Consider the following 8,117-nt stretch of genomic DNA (forward strand, 5'->3'; position numbering starts at 1 on the left):
CAGAGGTCTGTATACAGAAGTAATGCTAAACTTGTATCTCCTCTGTCTAAGGTCAATTTTAACATGAGTTTGAGGCATTTTTCACTGTTAAATCTTCACGTGGGATATTACAAAAGCCAAGTGCTTTCAAATTTGAGCATTGAAACTTGTCCATGTAAAGAGAAGAAAAATGTTAATGTTTGTAGAGAAATAGGATTTGTAACTTCTAACAGGCTGGAGTAGCCCATCCCTAGTTTGCAACAGTAAGCTAATTAGAATTATGAAAACCATGAAGAAATATAAAGTGTTAACTTGATTAAATTTGGAAGGGGCTGCCCACCTGTTCATCTAAATATAAGTGACTCTGCAACATGACCTGATAGCCATCAGAGGTGGGTAAGTCAGTGAAAGCTTTCACTGAGCCCTGGCCAGGGCTGGGCTCCCTGTCCGTGAATGAGGGCAAGCCAAGGAAGGGAGAAGCCTGCAAGAATGTCTTGGCACTGCTTCCTGGCTCCCATAGTGACCTTAGATACATATCTCTTTATGTAATATTTTTTTTCAAATGTGTATAGTCAGCTCTAACAGCTTGTTGATCCCAGCTAAGCTCTTTGGCTTGGCTCTGCTGTCAAGTGTTCTTGTTTGCCTGGGTCTAGTAAGTTATGTGGCTTGAAGCTACAGGCGTTTCCTAAATATTATGGAAATAAATTCAAAAGCTCCATTGTGATCACTTGTTGAAAGAAGTTGAAGACTTATTGCACCAAGGTTCCCCGATGCTGAGGAGCTAAATGACTTTCACGTGGTGCAAAACCTTGCCAGGCAAACCTGCCTCCACATTTTACCCGCAGTGTGAAGGAGGAGTCTCAGAGAAGCTCATTTAAACAACTTCACACCATCCTTTTCAATAGAATTGACTCTGCATAATCCACATGAATCTCTTGACCTAAACATTGAATTTCAATGCATCACTTCTTACTGGGTGACAGTCACCACCCAAGTACTACTAATTAGCTTTTTATTTAAGTGAGTCCAGACTCTAAACTTTTGAAAGCATGGTGTGCTTGCCAATTGCAAATCAAAGCAAAGCTCTGAAGTGCTCGTTAATGTCACATATTCCTCTTAGCTGTAGGACAGCACCACAGAAAATGTGGCTATCTTCCTCTGCTCTGCTGCTTGTACTCCAAAACATAAGCTTATTTTTATTTCTGCCTAACATGGCCATTTTTCACAGGGAGCCCTGGCTACCAAGTGTTAAATATCTGTTTTGGTGAAGTAATGTTATGTTTCTGCTAATGCCATAACTCTGCCTCACTGCAGTGATCCTACCTTGGTTGATCTTAAGCCCATTAGGGTGTACTGGTTAGCAGCTTCTTTTTTGAATATGTGTTATTTTCTTTCCCAGGGGTACTAATTTGAAGAAGCAGCCCACCTTCTAGTGATAATGTAGAGCTTGTCTGTTACTTGCAATTTAATGGTGTGTTGATATTGAAAATCTGTCTTCAATTTTATACATTTTATTTATATACATCATATATTGCATTTGTTACTGAATTAAAAACTGTATTCCTAATGACTTCCCTGGCAATTTTAAAATAGCTGTCTATATTGCATAAATAACAAGCTTTTCAGCTCAGAAGTGATTTACATCTTCCCAAGTTGCATGACTTCTTTGTCAGGCTTATTAAAAAGTCTCAAAGGGCGCTTTATTTTTGCCTCCCTTCCCTTTCCCAGCCCTTGTATCTGTAATTCAGTGCTCTCAGAAGCCACAGGGGAATGGCAACTCTCCACGAGCAGGCAGCCTGACAATAAGTAGCGCTGGCCCAAAGTCCTGCCCCAGTACCTTTGCTGCAATTGCACCTTACCTCTGCACTGCAGTATCCTGCTCGTCTGTTCCCAGACCTCTTCCAAGCAGGGATTAAGCACATAAAAATGAATTGTGCAAGACTCTTCTTTATAGTGATTTTATGCTGTGGGGAATTCCGTTAGAGATTAGCTTTTTGGACCATAAAACTTCTTTCAAATCTCTTTTAAGCTGGACGTGAATTCCAGTTTCCTGAGGTAAATAAATACAACTTTCGAATCCTGTTCCGTCCACCTGCCAAGATCAGGTCTATAAGGGCAGCCAAAATCTATTATTGGTTTACATTGGTGCAAATATTCTGACGTTAAAGGTTGAATCCGTGTAACTGAGAGTGGAATTTGGCTGGTGGCCTTGGTATCTTATATGGCATGGGTGAAAGCATACAGTGCAGACTAAACTCTTGTGACCAGATATAAGAGGGGGCTGGTGGAGGGAAGTGATAAAAAAAAGATACTAAAAAAGCACCTGTATACATGCCTGTGGACATATGAATTTATGTAAATGCTGTAATTGCTTATTTCTCCTTTTTATATTAATAAATATACATAAACTATTTCTATTAAATAAACCCCACAAATATAAATTTAAGTTATCACTTCTTTCCAGGAGAGAGTAGCATTTTCTGGATGTCTTATAAGTACATGAAAGCCAGTATGTTAATATTTTTTTGTAACATGGTGAATGTTTGGGTGTCAACTGTGCCAGTTGGTGCAACATGAAATGCCCACCTGGTAGTGGTTAGAACTGAGGTTCCATTATAACAGAGAATTGTGAGAAGTAATTGTTGATTTTTTTTTTTTTGCTGACTTTTGTTTCTAAGTTCCTTTTTTTTCCTTTTTTCCATGACACATTTAGATGCTGTGATCATCGTCTTTTCCTTAGAATGCTTCTGTATTCCACCAAGGAAATCCAGCAGCTTTTCTTTTTGTTTTGCGTGTTAGGTAACTTTTTAGGTAATGTTAGAAGCCATGAATATTAAAAATTCAACTAAGCAAAGATTATAATGGTGGTTTCTCAGAGAAAAAAATATTCTGGCTGTGCAAAGAACACTTATGTATAGAAATACTTCAAAATAATAGTACTACTTCATTCCAAAGAAAGTAGAGACTAATAGGAATGGCCACTTTAGCTTAATAATAATTCTAGAGTAGTCAATTCTGTTTTCACTTGCACTGTTTTAAGTCTGTAGCAACTCCACAGAACCAAAAGGAACTGAGATTTATATGCTGATAGTCCCTTTGCTATTGCCTTTCTTTACACATGTGTACTGGTAATTTTGTCACAAAGCTCAGTGACTTAAAGTCCATGTGAAGAGAGGGTTCTTTTAAACTTTGAGAAGATAAAGGGGAGCATCCAGGGACAAACTGGTTATCTGTGGGTTTTAAGCACTGCTTGTCAGAGCACCAAAGTTCTGTGATAGGCAAGGGAGTGATAGCCAATGTATTATAGTAACAGGAGAGGGTTCTTGGCTCACTGTGCAGTCAGGGCTGCACTGTGCATGTGTGAGTTGGTTGAAATCTATGGGGTCTTTCACAAATGCAATAGGAAAGAACTTCTCTCACCTTCTGTCCAGCGTGGAAGTTTAGAGTCTGTCTCAAGGTGTTAAAAATATTAATTGTGATTTCACATAGTGTCTTGATGTGCTTTGATCTCTCATGCTTTTGTTTTGGCCTTCAATTTTTGTTGTCTGGTATTTTGCAAAGTGGTTGTTTTCATTAAGGTTTTTTCTAAATTTTGTGCTAGTGCAAAGATCTATCTCAAAATCAGAAATTCTTTTCCTCACAAATGTTATTAGCATGTTTCTGGATCTCTGTGTGTTTAACTGAGATTCTTAATAAATTTGCCTTAGAGGCTGTTTTACATTCCTTTGGGACTTCCGAATTTGGGATTGTTATTAGATATTTCCTGTCTGACTGAAAGAGAGAAGGGAACTGAAAACAGAAGGGTACTTCTTGAGGGAGCAGCTGTACTGAGTCCCAGGGGGTTTCCTCTGAAAACATGGCTGCCTGGACTCTGGGATGGATGAACATCTTCTGTTATCTGAGCCTGCCTAACAGATATGCTGAATTGTTTTGGGAAACAGCAAAAGCTGGATACTTCTGGCAGAAATGAGTAGTAAAAAAAAAAAAGAAAGGAAAGAAGAAGACCAGGTCAGGGCACCAAAGCTGGATGCAGCTCCGCTTTCCAGTAGTTACAGTATGAAGACTTTTTAAAATTTCTGCTTCTGGTCCCTGGCATGTTGCAGGAGGCATGTGAGAATGGTGGCTTTTTCTATTTTTTTTTTTTGTTTTGTTTTATTATTTTTTTGTTCTCATTTTTTTTCTTTCCTGAAGTTTTCTCTGCAAATTTTATACAATGCTCTAATCTTGTGCTTTGTGAGGAGAAATTTCATATTTCGATGGAGACAAAGCAACTAGGTATAGGGAAGGGCCTGACTGCATTAAAAATTAAACTGTTGTGATCTTTAATTTGTCTTGATAGACATAACAAACCAAGAACAGAGAGTGATTTCTGCATGTACTATCCTTCTCCTCATCTGTGAAGCTGATAACACGTATCCATTCTGTGATTTGCATTGTCAGTAGCTTTGGCTTAGGTGAGCAGTGAGGGTATAAAATAGAGATATGAAGGATGATGTGTGTTTGAACAGTATATGGCAAGTAACATGATTCTGGCTTATGTTAGGGAGCAGGGTGACAAAATGACCCTGAGTGGCATGAGAAATCCTATCCTGGGAAAGATGATGTCACTGCTGCTCCAGCCCAGGGAAGGTGAGGGGCATGGCCAGAGGAGCAAGAAGGAGGTGTGGGCAGGTGCTGGTCCCCAGGCTCTCCTGGAGCTGGTGGCACACTGCATATCTTGATCTCTGGGGAGCTGGGCTGTTGCTCGTTTGAGAGCTTGCACTATTGATAACTTGTGCTGTTTAGCTAGGAAAATATAAGACATCAAGACACGCTTGTACAGCAAAGATTACTAGAAAAGCTTTATATCCACCCATTTATGCAGAAAATTTGGTGTTCTAGTAAAAACAATTGTTCCTGGGCAGGTGATCTGTATGTAGGTTTAAAAGACAACAGTAGATATATGGGAGATCCTTGTTTCAAAATCTTACGAATAATCATCACCCCATATTTTATTGTGGGAGTTTCAAAAACCTGTGTTTATGGAGGAGGTGTAGAGCAATAGAGGTAGTATTTTAAGTGGTGATTTCTTTGATATCAAGACTCAATTTAAAAATGGTGTACTGTCTACTACCTCATTCAAGGAAACCAGGAGATGTATCTCTTAGTTTATATAGGAGAAAGTGTAAAACAGTGAAGTACAACTCTGTGCTCTGAAAATACTGGTGTGTATTAAATAATGTATAGGACAATATGGGAACCATGAGAATGAACTCCAAGTAGCCTGGGATCTTAATGGAAAAATTGTGAGGCATGTGCAACACAACTCATAGGTTTCCTTTCTTATACTTGATATTGTAATGAATACCTGGTGACCAAGGAAACTGGATTCTGCTGCCTGTTGGGGATCAACTCCCAGCAAATAAATGATCTCCTTCATTTTACTTTTGTGTGGTTTTATTCTTTTTTTTTTTCTCTTCTCTCCTCTATTCCTTTTTTTCTCAGCTGCTAAGATTAAATATAAACATGCAGTATGCAGATAATACACTGGGCAGGTGCTAAACTTCTGGAATCATGGTTTACAGGGTCAGTCTCTGCTTTCATGTATATGTACAGTTCATTCTCAGGTATGAAATGCTAAATGGTGTTGTCCAAGGATCCTACTATTGCTAAAAGCAGGGAAAACTTTGCCATCTTCTCTTTAGTTATAAAATTGTCTTTCTTCTCAGCTTTCTGGTAAGTTTAGTAAAGTGTTCACCAGGTAACACAACTGTAGGAAACAGCTCTCCTAAGCTTGTGAACTTGATCACTTGCCTTTTAGAAACGTATTATGACAAATGATAAGGTAAGCTCGTGTTGCTGCTTGCAAAATTTTGATTGCTGCAGGCAAGGCACCCAGCAGAGCTACTGAAGAGCATGGTATAAGACTTGGCATTATTGGTTTCTGCAGCTTTTACCAGGCTCATATTGTGACTTTTCTTCCTATGTGTGAATTTTGTCTTTTGCAACTCTGTTAGAAACAAATAGTAAACTGAGTAGTGAGTGAAGTTATTTAGCTGCCTTTAGGTTACTGAACCACTAAGCAACAAAAAGACCTTTTGCTGTAACCCCTTCTTTAAAATAGTAATCTCAAATATTAAAAGCTATTTTTTTTGTCTTATTGTTTTAGATTTAGGGACGAAGCAAGGAAGAAGAGATAGACATCTAAACCCCTCCTGAGAACCATATAATCTGCAGTTATTAGTTACTTTCCTTTAAAATGATGGAACTATGATACTTCCTTGGACAAAATGTCTAATTACCTGGTGGGTAAGAACTTGGTGAGATCAGTATTTCATTTTGTTCATTATATTGAAGCATTTACCACATGCAAGAAACAGTAACCCAAGAGGGTTGTTCTGGTATTTTGTGTAAAATAGGGTATACAGTCTACTTCCCACTGGCTGGGTGTGGGAGGCTTGAAGTGACAAACATGAGTGGCCTGATGAGGAAAATTATCATGGAGCAGAAAAAAAAAAAAATCAGGATGTCAGACTGGCTTGTGGTAACCTTTCCATATCAGAGTGCTGAGCTATCGAGGAGCGGAGAATGTGTTTTATGGAGGCTCAAATTACAAACAAACCTTTCTGCTAGGCTGTCCAAGTTTAAACTGCTTAGTTTTTTAAAATGTCTTTATTCTTCAGATATGATTATGCTGAACCATTGACATTTCAAGTATTTTCAACTGGTCAGATGCTCATGTTTGTCTCTTTTGCCAAAGTAGTGTTCTTTTGAACAGATATTTTTTCTATATATTGGCATGATACCATAAGCAAGAAATCATGAACATTTTTAATTGAGTTGAAAAGCTTCCTGTTGAAAATGGGAAAAGTTTTTTGGATGTATTTTGCAGTTGAGATTGTGTTTGTTAGTTGAGATCAAAAACTTTTAGTGTCAAATCGGGATTTAAACATCCAGAAGTTAAAAGTTAAAATTTACTTAGTATTAAACAGATATACTTTAATTATTCATAAACTTTTCAACACTATTGTATTTGCACATAGATGAACTTGTACATGTCATTCAGTATCAAAGATTATGCTGCTGGCAAGGTAACTTTTCCCTGTAGCTGGAATACAATAGGGGTTTTTATTTGTGACAAGAATTTTGGCTGATTTCAGGGACCCAGTTTAACGACAGAATTCTGAACCTCTTGATACTGTGAAGAGTATAGAGTCAGTACAGTCTCTATAAAGCAAAATCAAGGTTAATAATAGGAAACTTTGTAACTATGTTTTTGGTTTTAGGTCAGCATCCTAAATGTCCAGTTGGCTCAGGGTATTGTTAATAAGTTGCCTTCATCTGTAAGTGACCACTGAATATTGCTGAGCTTACCAGCATCTAAAAACTACTTGTTGGCCTGTGTGGACTAAGTTTGGAAATCTCAGCTTTCAAGGGGCAGATATGTGGCACAGGAGGTGTATTCACAAGTGGCAGTTCTATTGGCACCTGTGATGCAGGCACAGAGTGGATGAAAATAAGTGTCCTGTTGGCCTCTGGGTGTAATTCTTTAGGTCAGGTCTTAAGTGCCTCAGTGAGGGAGTAGTGTGGGCTCCTCTGTTTTGTACCCATTTGGGAATCTCCTCCTCTAAGGCCCTGGTTAGGCATATGTCATATGATACCTAAGAGAGGGATTCCCTTTCCCTGATGGAATATTCTAGCAAGGGAGTCATGTGGATTCAGGAGCTCAAATACTTAAAGCAAATACCAGAGCTTTTGGCAGGTGTGTGTGTGTGGATTTTTAGGTGGGGTTTTTTTGTTTTGTTTGTTTTGTTTTGTTTGTTTTGTTTGTTTGTTTTGTTTTTTTTAAAGGCAGCTGATTTTGTTTCCTTCCTGGTACTTATGGTTGTCTGGCTCCTCTCTTCTCTGGGAACAACAGTAACATGAAGTTGACATTCCTGTGCAGTTGGTTCTGATGTCCATCAATAACAGAAAATCAAAGACAGTAGCACCAGCAATTAAAGTACTTTCTGTTTGTCAGTCTGCTAGTATTTTTAGGAGGCTGATGGAATTTGGCTTGTCATCTAATGCGTTGATCCTTTGCCAAGTGTCAGGTCCCCTGACCAGCCGCTCAAGTCACTCTACCAACTGTCATCCTGCCTTGCAGAAAGTGGAATGCA

This window comes from Corapipo altera, unplaced genomic scaffold, assembly GCF_003945725.1.
Source record: "Corapipo altera isolate COAL_440 unplaced genomic scaffold, ASM394572v1 54, whole genome shotgun sequence".
In the NCBI taxonomy this organism is placed as follows: Eukaryota; Metazoa; Chordata; class Aves; order Passeriformes; family Pipridae; genus Corapipo; species Corapipo altera.